We start from the raw sequence: 21,398 nt of genomic DNA on the forward strand, positions 1-21,398 counted from the left end.
GAGAAATATCAAAGTTGTTACGTCGTCATAATTGGAAGTAAACATTTTGACGCTGAGGCGTGGACTCCGTGTGGATAACGGACAACAGTTAAGTTCGTTTCCTAGCAACAGCAACGCCCTTAATGCAGTCATGATGTGCAGAAAATTGAATGCCCCGGGTGAGGATCGAACTCACGACCTTAAGATTATGAGACTTACGCGCTGCCTACTGCGCTACCGAGGCACGCCGGAGACGACCTCGCAGGAAACTCGGTAAGTCTCACATATTAGAGATAGACAGTTTGCGCTTTCTGAAGAATCTGTTGTCTTGCTACACGTGCTGTCCCGACTCTCTAGATTAAACTGCAGCCGCAGCTATACAGCTATAAGGTCCTGAGGCTGACCCATCTCAAGCGAGCAATCCGCGCGGCAGCATTGTTGCCACAAGAGCAAAATAATGCATCGACCGGGAATCGTGCCGGCATACCTTAAGATTATGAGACTTAGGCGCTGCCTACTGCACTACTGAGTCACAAACCACTCAACTACAGATGCTCGACAAGCTACCCGTGCTTTCCAAGCAGCTGTCGGCAGGGAAACTGGGATTGCCACCCAGCGACGTCGAAAAAGGGGCTAAACTCGCGAAGTCCCCCACTACACTGCCTTAAAACGACCGTTCATCACTATCGTGTGAGTAACCTTGCGTCAGCGGCGACGAGTCTTGCCCAAAGACGTAGCGTGCTTGGAGGCGCTGCCCGAATGCGTGTGGATGCACCCTCCTACCTCGTAATGCGCCTGCAGCTCCTATAGCCGTGGGCCGCCGTCGGCGGGCGGGAAGCCGACACAGCGCGGCGTTGCGAGCAGCGGCAGTGCGGTGGTGTTGTACTGTTGAGCATAGTTGCCTTCCAAGCAGTTGATCCGGGTACGATTCCCGGCCACCGCAAGTGGCGCTAACTTTTCCGTATCATTATGTGGGCTCCTGCTGTTAAATTAAGGTTTTTTTTTTTTTCGTCGTTGCACCATCCTGTAGTATGTCCCGACTTGTCCCGACTTTGCTCGGCTGACGCGAAAGCTGACGCTTGGAAATCGCCCTTATCTAAAGGACAGGCACTATAAACGGCTGTGAGAGGTGAGGTGTGGCTAGGTACCAAAACGCGATATTTTCTGCTTCTTCTTCCAAAACAAGAAAAGAAAAATCGGACGCAGTCGGTAGGACTCGAACCTACGCTCCCAGAGGGAATCTGATTTCTAGTCAGACGCCTTAACCACTCGGCCACGACTGCTTGTCCAACAGGTGCCCCTCGAATCGTGAAAAACCCGACCGGTTGCGTCTGCGCAGAATGCCGACAGGAAACGTAAAACCGTGCACTGATTACGACAGGGCTACTATCGCTACGAGACGAGCCATTATGGAAGCGTTAAAATCTTCGCGCGGACAGGGACTCGAACCCTGGACCCTTAGGTTAAAAGCCTAATGCTCTACCGACTGAGCTATCCGGGCTTTCGCTTGTTGTGGTTGGAGCGGTTTCAAGCAACGTGATTAAGTGGAAGGTGTGTGTAGGCTTCTGGCGCTACTGGCGACTGCACCGACTACTCACTGACGCTGGTAGCAGCCCAACAGCGGACCAGTGCCTCTTCTCCCTTTATTCCGGTGCTGACAGTAACTGCATCACGTGCCTGCTTTCCCCGATTGCGTTCGGTTGAAGCCAAGGAAGAAGGGCGACCAACGACAGTTCGAAGACCAAAACATGGAGCGTTGTGTGCGCAAATAGTTCCGTTCCGGTACCGGGAATCGAAGCCGGACCTGTTGAGTGAAAGCCAGGTATCCTAGCCACTAGACCACACAGGACTTGCTCTACAGCGGTGAGATTTACTCCGTCTCTTATTGTATTTTGTGCTGAATCTGGACTCAGTGCTGTTCTCTGCTTGCGATCATATCCGCGCCTACAGACCGGCATGGCGCACAGTTCAAAATTGACTGTCCATTGCTGTGTGCATCGCATTTTGCTTGTAACACGGAGGAGAAATATCAAAGTTGTTACGTCGTCATAATTGGAAGTAAACATTTTGACGCTGAGGCGTGGACTCCGTGTGGATAACGGACAACAGTTAAGTTCGTTTCCTAGCAACAGCAACGCCCTTAATGCAGTCATGATGTGCAGAAAATTGAATGCCCCAGGTGAGGATGGAACTCACGACCTTAAGATTATGAGACTTACGCGCTGCCTACTGCGCTACCGAGGCACGCCGGAGACGACCTCGCAGGAAACTCGGTAAGTCTCACATATTAGAGATAGACAGTTTGCGCTTTCTGAAGAATCTGTTGTCTTGCTACACGTGCTGTCCCGACTCTCTAGATTAAACTGCAGCCGCAGCTATACAGCTATAAGGTCCTGAGGCTGACCCATCTCAAGCGAGCAATCCGCGCGGCAGCATTGTTGCCACAAGAGCAAAATAATGCATCGACCGGGAATCGTGCCGGCATACCTTAAGATTATGAGACTTAGGCGCTGCCTACTGCACTACTGAGTCACAAACCACTCAACTACAGATGCTCGACAAGCTACCCGTGCTTTCCAAGCAGCTGTCGGCAGGGAAACTGGGATTGCCACCCAGCGACGTCGAAAAAGGGGCTAAACTCGCGAAGTCCCCCACTACACTGCCTTAAAACGACCGTTCATCACTATCGTGTGAGTAACCTTGCGTCAGCGGCGACGAGTCTTGCCCAAAGACGTAGCATGCTTGGAGGCGCTGCCCGAATGCGTGTGGATGCACCCTCCTACCTCGTAATGCGCCTGCAGCTCCTATAGCCGTGGGCCGCCGTCGGCGGGCGGGAAGCCGACACAGCCTGGCGTTGCGAGCAGCGGCAGTGCGGTGGTGTTGTACTGTTGAGCATAGTTGCCTTCCAAGCAGTTGATCCGGGTACGATTCCCGGCCACCGCAAGTGGCGCTAACTTTTCCGTATCATTATGTGGGCTCCTGCTGTTAAATTAAGGTTTTTTTTTTTTCGTCGTTGCACCATCCTGTAGTATGTCCCGACTTGTCCCGACTTTGCTCGGCTGACGTGAAAGCTGACGCTTGGAAATCGCCCTTATCTAAAGGACAGGCACTATAAACGGCTGTGAGAGGTGAGGTGTGGCTAGGTACCAAAACGCGATATTTTCTGCTTCTTCTTCCAAAACAAGAAAAGAAAAATCGGACGCAGTCGGTAGGACTCGAACCTACGCTCCCAGAGGGAATCTGATTTCTAGTCAGACGCCTTAACCACTCGGCCACGACTGCTTGTCCAACATGTGCCCCTCGAATCGTGAAAAACCCGACCGGTTGCGTCTGCGCAGAATGCCGACAGGAAACGTAAAACCGTGCACTGATTACGACAGGGCTACTATCGCTACGAGACGAGCCATTATGGAAGCGTTAAAATCTTCGCGCGGACAGGGACTCGAACCCTGGACCCTTAGGTTAAAAGCCTAATGCTCTACCGACTGAGCTATCCGGGCTTTCGCTTGTTGTGGTTGGAGCGGTTTCAAGCAACGTGATTAAGTGGAAGGTGTGTGTAGGCTTCTGGCGCTACTGGCGACTGCACCGACTACTCACTGACGCTGGTAGCAGCCCAACAGCGGACCAGTGCCTCTTCTCCCTTTATTCCGGTGCTGACAGTAACTGCATCACGTGCCTGCTTTCCCCGATTGCGTTCGGTTGAAGCCAAGGAAGAAGGGCGACCAACGACAGTTCGAAGACCAAAACATGGAGCGTTGTGTGCGCAAATAGTTCCGTTCCGGTACCGGGAATCGAAGCCGGACCTGTTGAGTGAAAGCCAGGTATCCTAGCCACTAGACCACACAGGACTTGCTCTACAGCGGTGAGATTTACTCCGTCTCTTATTGTATTTTGTGCTGAATCTGGACTCAGTGCTGTTCTCTGCTTGCGATCATATCCGCGCCTACAGACCGGCATGGCGCACAGTTCAAAATTGACTGTCCATTGCTGTGTGCATCGCATTTTGCTTGTAACACGGAGGAGAAATATCAAAGTTGTTACGTCGTCATAATTGGAAGTAAACATTTTGACGCTGAGGCGTGGACTCCGTGTGGATAACGGACAACAGTTAAGTTCGTTTCCTAGCAACAGCAACGCCCTTAATGCAGTCATGATGTGCAGAAAATTGAATGCCCCGGGTGAGGATCGAACTCACGACCTTAAGATTATGAGACTTACGCGCTGCCTACTGCGCTACCGAGGCACGCCGGAGACGACCTCGCAGGAAACTCGGTAAGTCTCACATATTAGAGATAGACAGTTTGCGCTTTCTGAAGAATCTGTTGTCTTGCTACACGTGCTGTCCCGACTCTCTAGATTAAACTGCAGCCGCAGCTATACAGCTATAAGGTCCTGAGGCTGACCCATCTCAAGCGAGCAATCCGCGCGGCAGCATTGTTGCCACAAGAGCAAAATAATGCATCGACCGGGAATCGTGCCGGCATACCTTAAGATTATGAGACTTAGGCGCTGCCTACTGCACTACTGAGTCACAAACCACTCAACTACAGATGCTCGACAAGCTACCCGTGCTTTCCAAGCAGCTGTCGGCAGGGAAACTGGGATTGCCACCCAGCGACGTCGAAAAAGGGGCTAAACTCGCGAAGTCCCCCACTACACTGCCTTAAAACGACCGTTCATCACTATCGTGTGAGTAACCTTGCGTCAGCGGCGACGAGTCTTGCCCAAAGACGTAGCATGCTTGGAGGCGCTGCCCGAATGCGTGTGGATGCACCCTCCTACCTCGTAATGCGCCTGCAGCTCCTATAGCCGTGGGCCGCCGTCGGCGGGCGGGAAGCCGACACAGCGCGGCGTTGCGAGCAGCGGCAGTGCGGTGGTGTTGTACTGTTGAGCATAGTTGCCTTCCAAGCAGTTGATCCGGGTACGATTCCCGGCCACCGCAAGTGGCGCTAACTTTTCCGTATCATTATGTGGGCTCCTGCTGTTAAATTAAGGTTTTTTTTTTTTTCGTCGTTGCACCATCCTGTAGTATGTCCCGACTTGTCCCGACTTTGCTCGGCTGACGCGAAAGCTGACGCTTGGAAATCGCCCTTATCTAAAGGACAGGCACTATAAACGGCTGTGAGAGGTGAGGTGTGGCTAGGTACCAAAACGCGATATTTTCTGCTTCTTCTTCCAAAACAAGAAAAGAAAAATCGGACGCAGTCGGTAGGACTCGAACCTACGCTCCCAGAGGGAATCTGATTTCTAGTCAGACGCCTTAACCACTCGGCCACGACTGCTTGTCCAACAGGTGCCCCTCGAATCGTGAAAAACCCGACCGGTTGCGTCTGCGCAGAATGCCGACAGGAAACGTAAAACCGTGCACTGATTACGACAGGGCTACTATCGCTACGAGACGAGCCATTATGGAAGCGTTAAAATCTTCGCGCGGACAGGGACTCGAACCCTGGACCCTTAGGTTAAAAGCCTAATGCTCTACCGACTGAGCTATCCGGGCTTTCGCTTGTTGTGGTTGGAGCGGTTTCAAGCAACGTGATTAAGTGGAAGGTGTGTGTAGGCTTCTGGCGCTACTGGCGACTGCACCGACTACTCACTGACGCTGGTAGCAGCCCAACAGCGGACCAGTGCCTCTTCTCCCTTTATTCCGGTGCTGACAGTAACTGCATCACGTGCCTGCTTTCCCCGATTGCGTTCGGTTGAAGCCAAGGAAGAAGGGCGACCAACGACAGTTCGAAGACCAAAACATGGAGCGTTGTGTGCGCAAATAGTTCCGTTCCGGTACCGGGAATCGAAGCCGGACCTGTTGAGTGAAAGCCAGGTATCCTAGCCACTAGACCACACAGGACTTGCTCTACAGCGGTGAGATTTACTCCGTCTCTTATTGTATTTTGTGCTGAATCTGGACTCAGTGCTGTTCTCTGCTTGCGATCATATCCGCGCCTACAGACCGGCATGGCGCACAGTTCAAAATTGACTGTCCATTGCTGTGTGCATCGCATTTTGCTTGTAACACGGAGGAGAAATATCAAAGTTGTTACGTCGTCATAATTGGAAGTAAACATTTTGACGCTGAGGCGTGGACTCCGTGTGGATAACGGACAACAGTTAAGTTCGTTTCCTAGCAACAGCAACGCCCTTAATGCAGTCATGATGTGCAGAAAATTGAATGCCCCAGGTGAGGATCGAACTCACGACCTTAAGATTATGAGACTTACGCGCTGCCTACTGCGCTACCGAGGCACGCCGGAGACGACCTCGCAGGAAACTCGGTAAGTCTCACATATTAGAGATAGACAGTTTGCGCTTTCTGAAGAATCTGTTGTCTTGCTACACGTGCTGTCCCGACTCTCTAGATTAAACTGCAGCCGCAGCTATACAGCTATAAGGTCCTGAGGCTGACCCATCTCAAGCGAGCAATCCGCGCGGCAGCATTGTTGCCACAAGAGCAAAATAATGCATCGACCGGGAATCGTGCCGGCATACCTTAAGATTATGAGACTTAGGCGCTGCCTACTGCACTACTGAGTCACAAACCACTCAACTACAGATGCTCGACAAGCTACCCGTGCTTTCCAAGCAGCTGTCGGCAGGGAAACTGGGATTGCCACCCAGCGACGTCGAAAAAGGGGCTAAACTCGCGAAGTCCCCCACTACACTGCCTTAAAACGACCGTTCATCACTATCGTGTGAGTAACCTTGCGTCAGCGGCGACGAGTCTTGCCCAAAGACGTAGCATGCTTGGAGGCGCTGCCCGAATGCGTGTGGATGCACCCTCCTACCTCGTAATGCGCCTGCAGCTCCTATAGCCGTGGGCCGCCGTCGGCGGGCGGGAAGCCGACACAGCCTGGCGTTGCGAGCAGCGGCAGTGCGGTGGTGTTGTACTGTTGAGCATAGTTGCCTTCCAAGCAGTTGATCCGGGTACGATTCCCGGCCACCGCAAGTGGCGCTAACTTTTCCGTATCATTATGTGGGCTCCTGCTGTTAAATTAAGGTTTTTTTTTTTTCGTCGTTGCACCATCCTGTAGTATGTCCCGACTTGTCCCGACTTTGCTCGGCTGACGTGAAAGCTGACGCTTGGAAATCGCCCTTATCTAAAGGACAGGCACTATAAACGGCTGTGAGAGGTGAGGTGTGGCTAGGTACCAAAACGCGATATTTTCTGCTTCTTCTTCCAAAACAAGAAAAGAAAAATCGGACGCAGTCGGTAGGACTCGAACCTACGCTCCCAGAGGGAATCTGATTTCTAGTCAGACGCCTTAACCACTCGGCCACGACTGCTTGTCCAACATGTGCCCCTCGAATCGTGAAAAACCCGACCGGTTGCGTCTGCGCAGAATGCCGACAGGAAACGTAAAACCGTGCACTGATTACGACAGGGCTACTATCGCTACGAGACGAGCCATTATGGAAGCGTTAAAATCTTCGCGCGGACAGGGACTCGAACCCTGGACCCTTAGGTTAAAAGCCTAATGCTCTACCGACTGAGCTATCCGGGCTTTCGCTTGTTGTGGTTGGAGCGGTTTCAAGCAACGTGATTAAGTGGAAGGTGTGTGTAGGCTTCTGGCGCTACTGGCGACTGCACCGACTACTCACTGACGCTGGTAGCAGCCCAACAGCGGACCAGTGCCTCTTCTCCCTTTATTCCGGTGCTGACAGTAACTGCATCACGTGCCTGCTTTCCCCGATTGCGTTCGGTTGAAGCCAAGGAAGAAGGGCGACCAACGACAGTTCGAAGACCAAAACATGGAGCGTTGTGTGCGCAAATAGTTCCGTTCCGGTACCGGGAATCGAAGCCGGACCTGTTGAGTGAAAGCCAGGTATCCTAGCCACTAGACCACACAGGACTTGCTCTACAGCGGTGAGATTTACTCCGTCTCTTATTGTATTTTGTGCTGAATCTGGACTCAGTGCTGTTCTCTGCTTGCGATCATATCCGCGCCTACAGACCGGCATGGCGCACAGTTCAAAATTGACTGTCCATTGCTGTGTGCATCGCATTTTGCTTGTAACACGGAGGAGAAATATCAAAGTTGTTACGTCGTCATAATTGGAAGTAAACATTTTGACGCTGAGGCGTGGACTCCGTGTGGATAACGGACAACAGTTAAGTTCGTTTCCTAGCAACAGCAACGCCCTTAATGCAGTCATGATGTGCAGAAAATTGAATGCCCCGGGTGAGGATCGAACTCACGACCTTAAGATTATGAGACTTACGCGCTGCCTACTGCGCTACCGAGGCACGCCGGAGACGACCTCGCAGGAAACTCGGTAAGTCTCACATATTAGAGATAGACAGTTTGCGCTTTCTGAAGAATCTGTTGTCTTGCTACACGTGCTGTCCCGACTCTCTAGATTAAACTGCAGCCGCAGCTATACAGCTATAAGGTCCTGAGGCTGACCCATCTCAAGCGAGCAATCCGCGCGGCAGCATTGTTGCCACAAGAGCAAAATAATGCATCGACCGGGAATCGTGCCGGCATACCTTAAGATTATGAGACTTAGGCGCTGCCTACTGCACTACTGAGTCACAAACCACTCAACTACAGATGCTCGACAAGCTACCCGTGCTTTCCAAGCAGCTGTCGGCAGGGAAACTGGGATTGCCACCCAGCGACGTCGAAAAAGGGGCTAAACTCGCGAAGTCCCCCACTACACTGCCTTAAAACGACCGTTCATCACTATCGTGTGAGTAACCTTGCGTCAGCGGCGACGAGTCTTGCCCAAAGACGTAGCGTGCTTGGAGGCGCTGCCCGAATGCGTGTGGATGCACCCTCCTACCTCGTAATGCGCCTGCAGCTCCTATAGCCGTGGGCCGCCGTCGGCGGGCGGGAAGCCGACACAGCGCGGCGTTGCGAGCAGCGGCAGTGCGGTGGTGTTGTACTGTTGAGCATAGTTGCCTTCCAAGCAGTTGATCCGGGTACGATTCCCGGCCACCGCAAGTGGCGCTAACTTTTCCGTATCATTATGTGGGCTCCTGCTGTTAAATTAAGGTTTTTTTTTTTTTCGTCGTTGCACCATCCTGTAGTATGTCCCGACTTGTCCCGACTTTGCTCGGCTGACGCGAAAGCTGACGCTTGGAAATCGCCCTTATCTAAAGGACAGGCACTATAAACGGCTGTGAGAGGTGAGGTGTGGCTAGGTACCAAAACGCGATATTTTCTGCTTCTTCTTCCAAAACAAGAAAAGAAAAATCGGACGCAGTCGGTAGGACTCGAACCTACGCTCCCAGAGGGAATCTGATTTCTAGTCAGACGCCTTAACCACTCGGCCACGACTGCTTGTCCAACAGGTGCCCCTCGAATCGTGAAAAACCCGACCGGTTGCGTCTGCGCAGAATGCCGACAGGAAACGTAAAACCGTGCACTGATTACGACAGGGCTACTATCGCTACGAGACGAGCCATTATGGAAGCGTTAAAATCTTCGCGCGGACAGGGACTCGAACCCTGGACCCTTAGGTTAAAAGCCTAATGCTCTACCGACTGAGCTATCCGGGCTTTCGCTTGTTGTGGTTGGAGCGGTTTCAAGCAACGTGATTAAGTGGAAGGTGTGTGTAGGCTTCTGGCGCTACTGGCGACTGCACCGACTACTCACTGACGCTGGTAGCAGCCCAACAGCGGACCAGTGCCTCTTCTCCCTTTATTCCGGTGCTGACAGTAACTGCATCACGTGCCTGCTTTCCCCGATTGCGTTCGGTTGAAGCCAAGGAAGAAGGGCGACCAACGACAGTTCGAAGACCAAAACATGGAGCGTTGTGTGCGCAAATAGTTCCGTTCCGGTACCGGGAATCGAAGCCGGACCTGTTGAGTGAAAGCCAGGTATCCTAGCCACTAGACCACACAGGACTTGCTCTACAGCGGTGAGATTTACTCCGTCTCTTATTGTATTTTGTGCTGAATCTGGACTCAGTGCTGTTCTCTGCTTGCGATCATATCCGCGCCTACAGACCGGCATGGCGCACAGTTCAAAATTGACTGTCCATTGCTGTGTGCATCGCATTTTGCTTGTAACACGGAGGAGAAATATCAAAGTTGTTACGTCGTCATAATTGGAAGTAAACATTTTGACGCTGAGGCGTGGACTCCGTGTGGATAACGGACAACAGTTAAGTTCGTTTCCTAGCAACAGCAACGCCCTTAATGCAGTCATGATGTGCAGAAAATTGAATGCCCCGGGTGAGGATCGAACTCACGACCTTAAGATTATGAGACTTACGCGCTGCCTACTGCGCTACCGAGGCACGCCGGAGACGACCTCGCAGGAAACTCGGTAAGTCTCACATATTAGAGATAGACAGTTTGCGCTTTCTGAAGAATCTGTTGTCTTGCTACACGTGCTGTCCCGACTCTCTAGATTAAACTGCAGCCGCAGCTATACAGCTATAAGGTCCTGAGGCTGACCCATCTCAAGCGAGCAATCCGCGCGGCAGCATTGTTGCCACAAGAGCAAAATAATGCATCGACCGGGAATCGTGCCGGCATACCTTAAGATTATGAGACTTAGGCGCTGCCTACTGCACTACTGAGTCACAAACCACTCAACTACAGATGCTCGACAAGCTACCCGTGCTTTCCAAGCAGCTGTCGGCAGGGAAACTGGGATTGCCACCCAGCGACGTCGAAAAAGGGGCTAAACTCGCGAAGTCCCCCACTACACTGCCTTAAAACGACCGTTCATCACTATCGTGTGAGTAACCTTGCGTCAGCGGCGACGAGTCTTGCCCAAAGACGTAGCGTGCTTGGAGGCGCTGCCCGAATGCGTGTGGATGCACCCTCCTACCTCGTAATGCGCCTGCAGCTCCTATAGCCGTGGGCCGCCGTCGGCGGGCGGGAAGCCGACACAGCCTGGCGTTGCGAGCAGCGGCAGTGCGGTGGTGTTGTACTGTTGAGCATAGTTGCCTTCCAAGCAGTTGATCCGGGTACGATTCCCGGCCACCGCAAGTGGCGCTAACTTTTCCGTATCATTATGTGGGCTCCTGCTGTTAAATTAAGGTTTTTTTTTTTTTCGTCGTTGCACCATCCTGTAGTATGTCCCGACTTGTCCCGACTTTGCTCGGCTGACGCGAAAGCTGACGCTTGGAAATCGCCCTTATCTAAAGGACAGGCACTATAAACGGCTGTGAGAGGTGAGGTGTGGCTAGGTACCAAAACGCGATATTTTCTGCTTCTTCTTCCAAAACAAGAAAAGAAAAATCGGACGCAGTCGGTAGGACTCGAACCTACGCTCCCAGAGGGAATCTGATTTCTAGTCAGACGCCTTAACCACTCGGCCACGACTGCTTGTCCAACAGGTGCCCCTCGAATCGTGAAAAACCCGACCGGTTGCGTCTGCGCAGAATGCCGACAGGAAACGTAAAACCGTGCACTGATTACGACAGGGCTACTATCGCTACGAGACGAGCCATTATGGAAGCGTTAAAATCTTCGCGCGGACAGGGACTCGAACCCTGGACCCTTAGGTTAAAAGCCTAATGCTCTACCGACTGAGCTATCCGGGCTTTCGCTTGTTGTGGTTGGAGCGGTTTCAAGCAACGTGATTAAGTGGAAGGTGTGTGTAGGCTTCTGGCGCTACTGGCGACTGCACCGACTACTCACTGACGCTGGTAGCAGCCCAACAGCGGACCAGTGCCTCTTCTCCCTTTATTCCGGTGCTGACAGTAACTGCATCACGTGCCTGCTTTCCCCGATTGCGTTCGGTTGAAGCCAAGGAAGAAGGGCGACCAACGACAGTTCGAAGACCAAAACATGGAGCGTTGTGTGCGCAAATAGTTCCGTTCCGGTACCGGGAATCGAAGCCGGACCTGTTGAGTGAAAGCCAGGTATCCTAGCCACTAGACCACACAGGACTTGCTCTACAGCGGTGAGATTTACTCCGTCTCTTATTGTATTTTGTGCTGAATCTGGACTCAGTGCTGTTCTCTGCTTGCGATCATATCCGCGCCTACAGACCGGCATGGCGCACAGTTCAAAATTGACTGTCCATTGCTGTGTGCATCGCATTTTGCTTGTAACACGGAGGAGAAATATCAAAGTTGTTACGTCGTCATAATTGGAAGTAAACATTTTGACGCTGAGGCGTGGACTCCGTGTGGATAACGGACAACAGTTAAGTTCGTTTCCTAGCAACAGCAACGCCCTTAATGCAGTCATGATGTGCAGAAAATTGAATGCCCCGGGTGAGGATCGAACTCACGACCTTAAGATTATGAGACTTACGCGCTGCCTACTGCGCTACCGAGGCACGCCGGAGACGACCTCGCAGGAAACTCGGTAAGTCTCACATATTAGAGATAGACAGTTTGCGCTTTCTGAAGAATCTGTTGTCTTGCTACACGTGCTGTCCCGACTCTCTAGATTAAACTGCAGCCGCAGCTATACAGCTATAAGGTCCTGAGGCTGACCCATCTCAAGCGAGCAATCCGCGCGGCAGCATTGTTGCCACAAGAGCAAAATAATGCATCGACCGGGAATCGTGCCGGCATACCTTAAGATTATGAGACTTAGGCGCTGCCTACTGCACTACTGAGTCACAAACCACTCAACTACAGATGCTCGACAAGCTACCCGTGCTTTCCAAGCAGCTGTCGGCAGGGAAACTGGGATTGCCACCCAGCGACGTCGAAAAAGGGGCTAAACTCGCGAAGTCCCCCACTACACTGCCTTAAAACGACCGTTCATCACTATCGTGTGAGTAACCTTGCGTCAGCGGCGACGAGTCTTGCCCAAAGACGTAGCGTGCTTGGAGGCGCTGCCCGAATGCGTGTGGATGCACCCTCCTACCTCGTAATGCGCCTGCAGCTCCTATAGCCGTGGGCCGCCGTCGGCGGGCGGGAAGCCGACACAGCCTGGCGTTGCGAGCAGCGGCAGTGCGGTGGTGTTGTACTGTTGAGCATAGTTGCCTTCCAAGCAGTTGATCCGGGTACGATTCCCGGCCACCGCAAGTGGCGCTAACTTTTCCGTATCATTATGTGGGCTCCTGCTGTTAAATTAAGGTTTTTTTTTTTTTCGTCGTTGCACCATCCTGTAGTATGTCCCGACTTGTCCCGACTTTGCTCGGCTGACGCGAAAGCTGACGCTTGGAAATCGCCCTTATCTAAAGGACAGGCACTATAAACGGCTGTGAGAGGTGAGGTGTGGCTAGGTACCAAAACGCGATATTTTCTGCTTCTTCTTCCAAAACAAGAAAAGAAAAATCGGACGCAGTCGGTAGGACTCGAACCTACGCTCCCAGAGGGAATCTGATTTCTAGTCAGACGCCTTAACCACTCGGCCACGACTGCTTGTCCAACAGGTGCCCCTCGAATCGTGAAAAACCCGACCGGTTGCGTCTGCGCAGAATGCCGACAGGAAACGTAAAACCGTGCACTGATTACGACAGGGCTACTATCGCTACGAGACGAGCCATTATGGAAGCGTTAAAATCTTCGCGCGGACAGGGACTCGAACCCTGGACCCTTAGGTTAAAAGCCTAATGCTCTACCGACTGAGCTATCCGGGCTTTCGCTTGTTGTGGTTGGAGCGGTTTCAAGCAACGTGATTAAGTGGAAGGTGTGTGTAGGCTTCTGGCGCTACTGGCGACTGCACCGACTACTCACTGACGCTGGTAGCAGCCCAACAGCGGACCAGTGCCTCTTCTCCCTTTATTCCGGTGCTGACAGTAACTGCATCACGTGCCTGCTTTCCCCGATTGCGTTCGGTTGAAGCCAAGGAAGAAGGGCGACCAACGACAGTTCGAAGACCAAAACATGGAGCGTTGTGTGCGCAAATAGTTCCGTTCCGGTACCGGGAATCGAAGCCGGACCTGTTGAGTGAAAGCCAGGTATCCTAGCCACTAGACCACACAGGACTTGCTCTACAGCGGTGAGATTTACTCCGTCTCTTATTGTATTTTGTGCTGAATCTGGACTCAGTGCTGTTCTCTGCTTGCGATCATATCCGCGCCTACAGACCGGCATGGCGCACAGTTCAAAATTGACTGTCCATTGCTGTGTGCATCGCATTTTGCTTGTAACACGGAGGAGAAATATCAAAGTTGTTACGTCGTCATAATTGGAAGTAAACATTTTGACGCTGAGGCGTGGACTCCGTGTGGATAACGGACAACAGTTAAGTTCGTTTCCTAGCAACAGCAACGCCCTTAATGCAGTCATGATGTGCAGAAAATTGAATGCCCCGGGTGAGGATCGAACTCACGACCTTAAGATTATGAGACTTACGCGCTGCCTACTGCGCTACCGAGGCACGCCGGAGACGACCTCGCAGGAAACTCGGTAAGTCTCACATATTAGAGATAGACAGTTTGCGCTTTCTGAAGAATCTGTTGTCTTGCTACACGTGCTGTCCCGACTCTCTAGATTAAACTGCAGCCGCAGCTATACAGCTATAAGGTCCTGAGGCTGACCCATCTCAAGCGAGCAATCCGCGCGGCAGCATTGTTGCCACAAGAGCAAAATAATGCATCGACCGGGAATCGTGCCGGCATACCTTAAGATTATGAGACTTAGGCGCTGCCTACTGCACTACTGAGTCACAAACCACTCAACTACAGATGCTCGACAAGCTACCCGTGCTTTCCAAGCAGCTGTCGGCAGGGAAACTGGGATTGCCACCCAGCGACGTCGAAAAAGGGGCTAAACTCGCGAAGCTCCCCCCACTACACTGCCTTAAAACGACCGTTCATCACTATCGTGTGAGTAACCTTGCGTCAGCGGCGACGAGTCTTGCCCAAAGACGTAGCGTGCTTGGAGGCGCTGCCCGAATGCGTGTGGATGCACCCTCCTACCTCGTAATGCGCCTGCAGCTCCTATAGCCGTGGGCCGCCGTCGGCGGGCGGGAAGCCGACACAGCGCGGCGTTGCGAGCAGCGGCAGTGCGGTGGTGTTGTACTGTTGAGCATAGTTGCCTTCCAAGCAGTTGATCCGGGTACGATTCCCGGCCACCGCAAGTGGCGCTAACTTTTCCGTATCATTATGTGGGCTCCTGCTGTTAAATTAAGGTTTTTTTTTTTTTTCGTCGTTGCACCATCCTGTAGTATGTCCCGACTTGTCCCGACTTTGCTCGGCTGACGCGAAAGCTGACGCTTGGAAATCGCCCTTATCTAAAGGACAGGCACTATAAACGGCTGTGAGAGGTGAGGTGTGGCTAGGTACCAAAACGCGATATTTTCTGCTTCTTCTTCCAAAACAAGAAAAGAAAAATCGGACGCAGTCGGTAGGACTCGAACCTACGCTCCCAGAGGGAATCTGATTTCTAGTCAGACGCCTTAACCACTCGGCCACGACTGCTTGTCCAACAGGTGCCCCTCGAATCGTGAAAAACCCGACCGTTTGCGTCTGCGCAGAATGCCGACAGGAAACGTAAAACCGTGCACTGATTACGACAGGGCTACTATCGCTACGAGACGAGCCATTATGGAAGCGTTAAAATCTTCGCGCGGACAGGGACTCGAACCCTGGACCCTTAGGTTAAAAGCCTAATGCTCTACCGACTGAGCTATCCGGGCTTTCGCTTGTTGTGGTTGGAGCGGTTTCAAGCAACGTGATTAAGTGGAAGGTGTGTGTAGGCTTCTGGCGCTACTGGCGACTGCACCGACTACTCACTGACGCTGGTAGCAGCCCAACAGCGGACCAGTGCCTCTTCTCCCTTTATTCCGGTGCTGACAGTAACTGCATCACGTGCCTGCTTTCCCCGATTGCGTTCGGTTGAAGCCAAGGAAGAAGGGCGACCAACGACAGTTCGAAGACCAAAACATGGAGCGTTGTGTGCGCAAATAGTTCCGTTCCGGTACCGGGAATCGAAGCCGGACCTGTTGAGTGAAAGCCAGGTATCCTAGCCACTAGACCACACAGGACTTGCTCTACAGCGGTGAGATTTACTCCGTCTCTTATTGTATTTTGTGCTGAATCTGGACTCAGTGCTGTTCTCTGCTTGCGATCATATCCGCGCCTACAGACCGGCATGGCGCACAGTTCAAAATTGACTGTCCATTGCTGTGTGCATCGCATTTTGCTTGTAACACGGAGGAGAAATATCAAAGTTGTTACGTCGTCATAATTGGAAGTAAACATTTTGACGCTGAGGCGTGGACTCCGTGTGGATAACGGACAACAGTTAAGTTCGTTTCCTAGCAACAGCAACGCCCTTAATGCAGTCATGATGTGCAGAAAATTGAATGCCCCGGGTGAGGATCGAACTCACGACCTTAAGATTATGAGACTTACGCGCTGCCTACTGCGCTACCGAGGCACGCCGGAGACGACCCTCGCAGGAAACTCGGTAAGTCTCACATATTAGAGATAGACAGTTTGCGCTTTCTGAAGAATCTGTTGTCTTGCTACACGTGCTGTCCCGACTCTCTAGATTAAACTGCAGCCGCAGCTATACAGCTATAAGGTCCTGAGGCTGACCCATCTCAAGCGAGCAATCCGCGCGGCAGCATTGTTGCCACAAGAGCAAAATAATGCATCGACCGGGAATCGTGCCGGCATACCTTAAGATTATGAGACTTAGGCGCTGCCTACTGCACTACTGAGTCACAAACCACTCAACTACAGATGCTCGACAAGCTACCCGTGCTTTCCAAGCAGCTGTCGGCAGGGAAACTGGGATTGCCACCCAGCGACGTCGAAAAAGGGGCTAAACTCGCGAAGTCCCCCACTACACTGCCTTAAAACGGACCGTTCATCACTATCGTGTGAGTAACCTTGCGTCAGCGGCGACGAGTCTTGCCCAAAGACGTAGCGTGCTTGGAGGCGCTGCCCGAATGCGTGTGGATGCACCCTCCTACCTCGTAATGCGCCTGCAGCTCCTATAGCCGTGGGCCGCCGTCGGCGGGCGGGAAGCCGACACAGCCTGGCGTTGCGAGCAGCGGCAGTGCGGTGGTGTTGTACTGTTGAGCATAGTTGCCTTCCAAGCAGTTGATCCGGGTACGATTCCCGGCCACCGCAAGTGGCGCTAACTTTTCCGTATCATTATGTGGGCTCCTGCTGTTAAATTAAGGTTTTTTTTTTTTTCGTCGTTGCACCATCCTGTAGTATGTCCCGACTTGTCCCGACTTTGCTCGGCTGACGCGAAAGCTGACGCTTGGAAATCGCCCTTATCTAAAGGACAGGCACTATAAACGGCTGTGAGAGGTGAGGTGTGGCTAGGTACCAAAACGCGATATTTTCTGCTTCTTCTTCCCAAAACAAGAAAAGAAAAATCGGACGCAGTCGGTAGGACTCGAACCTACGCTCCCAGAGGGAATCTGATTTCTAGTCAGACGCCTTAACCACTCGGCCACGACTGCTTGTCCAACATGTGCCCCTCGAATCGTGAAAAACCCGACCGGTTGCGTCTGCGCAGAATGCCGACAGGAAACGTAAAACCGTGCACTGATTACGACAGGGCTACTATCGCTACGAGACGAGCCATTATGGAAGCGTTAAAATCTTCGCGCGGACAGGGACTCGAACCCTGGACCCTTAGGTTAAAAGCCTAATGCTCTACCGACTGAGCTATCCGGGCTTTCGCTTGTTGTGGTTGGAGCGGTTTCAAGCAACGTGATTAAGTGGAAGGTGTGTGTAGGCTTCTGGCGCTACTGGCGACTGCACCGACTACTCACTGACGCTGGTAGCAGCCCAACAGCGGACCAGTGCCTCTTCTCCCTTTATTCCGGTGCTGACAGTAACTGCATCACGTGCCTGCTTTCCCCCGATTGCGTTCGGTTGAAGCCAAGGAAGAAGGGCGACCAACGACAGTTCGAAGACCAAAACATGGAGCGTTGTGTGCGCAAATAGTTCCGTTCCGGTACCGGGAATCGAAGCCGGACCTGTTGAGTGAAAGCCAGGTATCCTAGCCACTAGACCACACAGGGACTTGCTCTACAGCGGTGAGATTTACTCCGTCTCTTATTGTATTTTGTGCTGAATCTGGACTCAGTGCTGTTCTCTGCTTGCGATCATATCCGCGCCTACAGACCGGCATGGCGCACAGTTCAAAATTGACTGTCCATTGCTGTGTGCATCGCATTTTGCTTGTAACACGGAGGAGAAATATCAAAGTTGTTACGTCGTCATAATTGGAAGTAAACATTTTGACGCTGAGGCGTGGACTCCGTGTGGATAACGGACAACAGTTAAGTTCGTTTCCTAGCAACAGCAACGCCCTTAATGCAGTCATGATGTGCAGAAAATTGAATGCCCCGGGTGAGGATCGAACTCACGACCTTAAGATTATGAGACTTACGCGCTGCCTACTGCGCTACCGAGGCACGCCGGAGACGACCTCGCAGGAAACTCGGTAAGTCTCACATATTAGAGATAGACAGTTTGCGCTTTCTGAAGAATCTGTTGTCTTGCTACACGTGCTGTCCCGACTCTCTAGATTAAACTGCAGCCGCAGCTATACAGCTATAAGGTCCTGAGGCTGACCCATCTCAAGCGAGCAATCCGCGCGGCAGCATTGTTTGCCACAAGAGCAAAATAATGCATCGACCGGGAATCGTGCCGGCATACCTTAAGATTATGAGACTTAGGCGCTGCCTACTGCACTACTGAGTCACAAACCACTCAACTACAGATGCTCGACAAGCTACCCGTGCTTTCCAAGCAGCTGTCGGCAGGGAAACTGGGATTGCCACCCAGCGACGTCGAAAAAGGGGCTAAACTCGCGAAGTCCCCCACTACACTGCCTTAAAAACGACCGTTCATCACTATCGTGTGAGTAACCTTGCGTCAGCGGCGACGAGTCTTGCCCAAAGACGTAGCGTGCTTGGAGGCGCTGCCCGAATGCGTGTGGATGCACCCTCCTACCTCGTAATGCGCCTGCAGCTCCTATAGCCGTGGGCCGCCGTCGGCGGGCGGGAAGCCGACACAGCCTGGCGTTGCGAGCAGCGGCAGTGCGGTGGTGTTGTACTGTTGAGCATAGTTGCCTTCCAAGCAGTTGATCCGGGTACGATTTCCCGGCCACCGCAAGTGGCGCTAACTTTTCCGTATCATTATGTGGGCTTCCTGCTGTTAAATTAAGGTTTTTTTTTTTTTTCGTCGTTGCACCATCCTGTAGTATGTCCCGACTTGTCCCGACTTTGCTCGGCTGACGCGAAAGCTGACGCTTGGAAATCGCCCTTATCTAAAGGACAGGCACTATAAACGGCTGTGAGAGGTGAGGTGTGGCTAGGTACCAAAACGCGATATTTTCTGCTTCTTCTTCCAAAACAAGAAAAGAAAAATCGGACGCAGTCGGTAGGACTCGAACCTACGCTCCCAGAGGGAATCTGATTTCTAGTCAGACGCCTTAACCACTCGGCACGACTGCTTGTCCAACATGTGCCCCTCGAATCGTGAAAAACCCGACCGGTTGCGTCTGCGCAGAATGCCGACAGGAAACGTAAAACCGTGCACTGATTACGACAGGGCTACTATCGCTACGAGACGAGCCATTATGGAAGCGTTAAAATCTTCGCGCGGACAGGGACTCGAACCCTGGACCCTTAGGTTAAAAGCCTAATGCTCTACCGACTGAGCTATCCGGGCTTTCGCTTGTTGTGGTTGGAGCGGTTTCAAGCAACGTGATTAAGTGGAAGGTGTGTGTAGGCTTCTGGCGCTACTGGCGACTGCACCGACTACTCACTGACGCTGGTAGCAGCCCAACAGCGGACCAGTGCCTCTTCTCCCTTTATTCCGGTGCTGACAGTAACTGCATCACGTGCCTGCTTTCCCCGATTGCGTTCGGTTGAAGCCAAGGAAGAAGGGCGACCAACGACAGTTCGAAGACCAAAACATGGAGCGTTGTGTGCGCAAATAGTTCCGTTCCGGTACCGGGAATCGAAGCCGGACCTGTTGAGTGAAAGCCAGGTATCCTAGCCACTAGACCACACAGGACTTGCTCTACAGCGGTGAGATTTACTCCGTCTCTTATTGTATTTTGTGCTGAATCTGGACTCAGTGCTGTTCTCTGCTTGCGATCATATCCCGCGCCTACAGACCGGCATGGCGCACAGTTCAAAATTGACTGTCCATTGCTGTGTGCATCGCAATTTTGCTTGTAACACGGAGGAGAAATATCAAAGTTGTTACGTCGTCATAATTGGAAGTAAACATTTTGACGCTGAGGCGTGGACTCCGTGTGGATAACGGACAACAGTTAAGTTCGTTTCCTAGCAACAGCAACGCCCTTAATGCAGTCATGATGTGCAGAAAATTGAATGCCCCGGGTGAGGATCGAACTCACGACCTTAAGATTATGAGACTTACGCGCTGCCTACTGCGCTACCGAGGCACGCCGGAGACGACCTCGCAGGAAACTCGGTAAGTCTCACATATTAGAGATAGACAGTTTGCGCTTTCTGAAGAATCTGTTGTCTTGCTACACGTGCTGTCCCCGACTCTCTAGATTAAACTGCAGCCGCAGCTATACAGCTATAAGGTCCTGAGGCTGACCCATCTCAAGCGAGCAATCCGCGCGGCAGCATTGTTGCCACAAGAGCAAAATAATGCATCGACCGGGAATCGTGCCGGCATACCTTAAGATTATGAGACTTAGGCGCTGCCTACTGCACTACTGAGTCACAAACCACTCAACTACAGATGCTCGACAAGCTACCCGTGCTTTCCAAGCAGCTGTCGGCAGGGAAACTGGGATTGCCACCCAGCGACGTCGAAAAAGGGGCTAAACCTCGCGAAGTCCCCCACTACACTGCCTTAAAACGACCGTTCATCACTATCGTGTGAGTAACCCTTGCGTCAGCGGCGACGAGTCTTGCCCAAAGACGTAGCGTGCTTGGAGGCGCTGCCCGAATGCGTGTGGATGCACCCTCCTACCTCGTAATGCGCCTGCAGCTCCTATAGCCGTGGGCCGCCGTCGGCGGGCGGGAAGCCGACACAGCCTGGCGTTGCGAGCAGCGGCAGTGCGGTGGTGTTGTACTGTTGAGCATAGTTGCCTTCCAAGCAGTTGATCCGGGTACGATTCCCGGCCACCGCAAGTGGCGCTAACTTTTCCGTATCATTATGTGGGCTCCTGCTGTTAAATTAAGGTTTTTTTTTTTTTCGTCGTTGCACCATCCTGTAGTATGTCCCGACTTGTCCCGACTTTGCTCGGCTGACGCGAAAGCTGACGCTTGGAAATCGCCCTTATCTAAAGGACAGGCACTATAAACGGCTGGTGGGAGAGGTGAGGTGTGGCTAGGTACCAAAACGCGATATTTTCTGCTTCTTCTTCCAAAACAAGAAAAGAAAAATCGGACGCAGTCGGTAGGACTCGAACCTACGCTCCCAGAGGGAATCTGATTTCTAGTCAGACGCCTTAACCACTCGGCCACGACTGCTTGTCCAACATGTGCCCCTCGAATCGTGAAAAACCCGACCGGTTGCGTCTGCGCAGAATGCCGACAGGAAACGTAAAAACCGTGCACTGATTACGACAGGGCTACTATCGCTACGAGA

General features: G+C 52.3%; 32 non-coding genes across 32 annotated transcripts; all 32 read right to left on the reverse strand.

The window, feature by feature from the left end:
* Positions 1–150: 150 nt before the first annotated feature.
* On the reverse strand, positions 151–223 carry Trnam-cau (transfer RNA methionine (anticodon CAU)). Its single transcript has one exon. It is a non-coding gene; the product is annotated as a tRNA-Met (tRNA).
* A 957-nt stretch (positions 224–1,180) lies between these two features.
* Trnas-aga (transfer RNA serine (anticodon AGA)) lies at positions 1,181–1,262 on the reverse strand. Its single transcript has one exon. It is a non-coding gene; the product is annotated as a tRNA-Ser (tRNA).
* A 145-nt stretch (positions 1,263–1,407) lies between these two features.
* Trnak-uuu (transfer RNA lysine (anticodon UUU)) lies at positions 1,408–1,480 on the reverse strand. The gene has a single exon. It is a non-coding gene; the product is annotated as a tRNA-Lys (tRNA).
* Positions 1,481–2,150: 670 nt separating this feature from the next.
* Trnam-cau (transfer RNA methionine (anticodon CAU)) lies at positions 2,151–2,223 on the reverse strand. Its single transcript has one exon. It is a non-coding gene; the product is annotated as a tRNA-Met (tRNA).
* A 956-nt stretch (positions 2,224–3,179) lies between these two features.
* Positions 3,180–3,261, reverse strand: Trnas-aga (transfer RNA serine (anticodon AGA)). Its single transcript has one exon. It is a non-coding gene; the product is annotated as a tRNA-Ser (tRNA).
* Positions 3,262–3,406: 145 nt separating this feature from the next.
* Trnak-uuu (transfer RNA lysine (anticodon UUU)) lies at positions 3,407–3,479 on the reverse strand. Its single transcript has one exon. It is a non-coding gene; the product is annotated as a tRNA-Lys (tRNA).
* A 670-nt stretch (positions 3,480–4,149) lies between these two features.
* Trnam-cau (transfer RNA methionine (anticodon CAU)) lies at positions 4,150–4,222 on the reverse strand. Its single transcript has one exon. It is a non-coding gene; the product is annotated as a tRNA-Met (tRNA).
* A 957-nt stretch (positions 4,223–5,179) lies between these two features.
* Positions 5,180–5,261, reverse strand: Trnas-aga (transfer RNA serine (anticodon AGA)). Its single transcript has one exon. It is a non-coding gene; the product is annotated as a tRNA-Ser (tRNA).
* Positions 5,262–5,406: 145 nt separating this feature from the next.
* Positions 5,407–5,479, reverse strand: Trnak-uuu (transfer RNA lysine (anticodon UUU)). Its single transcript has one exon. It is a non-coding gene; the product is annotated as a tRNA-Lys (tRNA).
* Positions 5,480–6,149: 670 nt separating this feature from the next.
* On the reverse strand, positions 6,150–6,222 carry Trnam-cau (transfer RNA methionine (anticodon CAU)). The gene has a single exon. It is a non-coding gene; the product is annotated as a tRNA-Met (tRNA).
* A 956-nt stretch (positions 6,223–7,178) lies between these two features.
* On the reverse strand, positions 7,179–7,260 carry Trnas-aga (transfer RNA serine (anticodon AGA)). Its single transcript has one exon. It is a non-coding gene; the product is annotated as a tRNA-Ser (tRNA).
* Positions 7,261–7,405: 145 nt separating this feature from the next.
* Trnak-uuu (transfer RNA lysine (anticodon UUU)) lies at positions 7,406–7,478 on the reverse strand. The gene has a single exon. It is a non-coding gene; the product is annotated as a tRNA-Lys (tRNA).
* A 670-nt stretch (positions 7,479–8,148) lies between these two features.
* Positions 8,149–8,221, reverse strand: Trnam-cau (transfer RNA methionine (anticodon CAU)). The gene has a single exon. It is a non-coding gene; the product is annotated as a tRNA-Met (tRNA).
* A 957-nt stretch (positions 8,222–9,178) lies between these two features.
* Trnas-aga (transfer RNA serine (anticodon AGA)) lies at positions 9,179–9,260 on the reverse strand. The gene has a single exon. It is a non-coding gene; the product is annotated as a tRNA-Ser (tRNA).
* A 145-nt stretch (positions 9,261–9,405) lies between these two features.
* Positions 9,406–9,478, reverse strand: Trnak-uuu (transfer RNA lysine (anticodon UUU)). Its single transcript has one exon. It is a non-coding gene; the product is annotated as a tRNA-Lys (tRNA).
* Positions 9,479–10,148: 670 nt separating this feature from the next.
* Trnam-cau (transfer RNA methionine (anticodon CAU)) lies at positions 10,149–10,221 on the reverse strand. Its single transcript has one exon. It is a non-coding gene; the product is annotated as a tRNA-Met (tRNA).
* A 957-nt stretch (positions 10,222–11,178) lies between these two features.
* Trnas-aga (transfer RNA serine (anticodon AGA)) lies at positions 11,179–11,260 on the reverse strand. The gene has a single exon. It is a non-coding gene; the product is annotated as a tRNA-Ser (tRNA).
* Positions 11,261–11,405: 145 nt separating this feature from the next.
* On the reverse strand, positions 11,406–11,478 carry Trnak-uuu (transfer RNA lysine (anticodon UUU)). The gene has a single exon. It is a non-coding gene; the product is annotated as a tRNA-Lys (tRNA).
* A 670-nt stretch (positions 11,479–12,148) lies between these two features.
* Trnam-cau (transfer RNA methionine (anticodon CAU)) lies at positions 12,149–12,221 on the reverse strand. The gene has a single exon. It is a non-coding gene; the product is annotated as a tRNA-Met (tRNA).
* Positions 12,222–13,178: 957 nt separating this feature from the next.
* Positions 13,179–13,260, reverse strand: Trnas-aga (transfer RNA serine (anticodon AGA)). The gene has a single exon. It is a non-coding gene; the product is annotated as a tRNA-Ser (tRNA).
* Positions 13,261–13,405: 145 nt separating this feature from the next.
* Trnak-uuu (transfer RNA lysine (anticodon UUU)) lies at positions 13,406–13,478 on the reverse strand. The gene has a single exon. It is a non-coding gene; the product is annotated as a tRNA-Lys (tRNA).
* A 670-nt stretch (positions 13,479–14,148) lies between these two features.
* On the reverse strand, positions 14,149–14,221 carry Trnam-cau (transfer RNA methionine (anticodon CAU)). The gene has a single exon. It is a non-coding gene; the product is annotated as a tRNA-Met (tRNA).
* Positions 14,222–15,181: 960 nt separating this feature from the next.
* On the reverse strand, positions 15,182–15,263 carry Trnas-aga (transfer RNA serine (anticodon AGA)). Its single transcript has one exon. It is a non-coding gene; the product is annotated as a tRNA-Ser (tRNA).
* A 145-nt stretch (positions 15,264–15,408) lies between these two features.
* Positions 15,409–15,481, reverse strand: Trnak-uuu (transfer RNA lysine (anticodon UUU)). Its single transcript has one exon. It is a non-coding gene; the product is annotated as a tRNA-Lys (tRNA).
* A 670-nt stretch (positions 15,482–16,151) lies between these two features.
* Positions 16,152–16,224, reverse strand: Trnam-cau (transfer RNA methionine (anticodon CAU)). The gene has a single exon. It is a non-coding gene; the product is annotated as a tRNA-Met (tRNA).
* A 960-nt stretch (positions 16,225–17,184) lies between these two features.
* Positions 17,185–17,266, reverse strand: Trnas-aga (transfer RNA serine (anticodon AGA)). Its single transcript has one exon. It is a non-coding gene; the product is annotated as a tRNA-Ser (tRNA).
* A 145-nt stretch (positions 17,267–17,411) lies between these two features.
* Trnak-uuu (transfer RNA lysine (anticodon UUU)) lies at positions 17,412–17,484 on the reverse strand. Its single transcript has one exon. It is a non-coding gene; the product is annotated as a tRNA-Lys (tRNA).
* A 672-nt stretch (positions 17,485–18,156) lies between these two features.
* Positions 18,157–18,229, reverse strand: Trnam-cau (transfer RNA methionine (anticodon CAU)). The gene has a single exon. It is a non-coding gene; the product is annotated as a tRNA-Met (tRNA).
* Positions 18,230–19,191: 962 nt separating this feature from the next.
* Trnas-aga (transfer RNA serine (anticodon AGA)) lies at positions 19,192–19,272 on the reverse strand. Its single transcript has one exon. It is a non-coding gene; the product is annotated as a tRNA-Ser (tRNA).
* A 145-nt stretch (positions 19,273–19,417) lies between these two features.
* Trnak-uuu (transfer RNA lysine (anticodon UUU)) lies at positions 19,418–19,490 on the reverse strand. Its single transcript has one exon. It is a non-coding gene; the product is annotated as a tRNA-Lys (tRNA).
* A 672-nt stretch (positions 19,491–20,162) lies between these two features.
* Trnam-cau (transfer RNA methionine (anticodon CAU)) lies at positions 20,163–20,235 on the reverse strand. Its single transcript has one exon. It is a non-coding gene; the product is annotated as a tRNA-Met (tRNA).
* Positions 20,236–21,198: 963 nt separating this feature from the next.
* On the reverse strand, positions 21,199–21,280 carry Trnas-aga (transfer RNA serine (anticodon AGA)). Its single transcript has one exon. It is a non-coding gene; the product is annotated as a tRNA-Ser (tRNA).
* Between the last annotated feature and the right edge of the window lie 118 nt (positions 21,281–21,398).

This window comes from Schistocerca gregaria, chromosome 3, assembly GCF_023897955.1.
Source record: "Schistocerca gregaria isolate iqSchGreg1 chromosome 3, iqSchGreg1.2, whole genome shotgun sequence".
Lineage (NCBI taxonomy): Eukaryota > Metazoa > Arthropoda > Insecta > Orthoptera > Acrididae > Schistocerca > Schistocerca gregaria.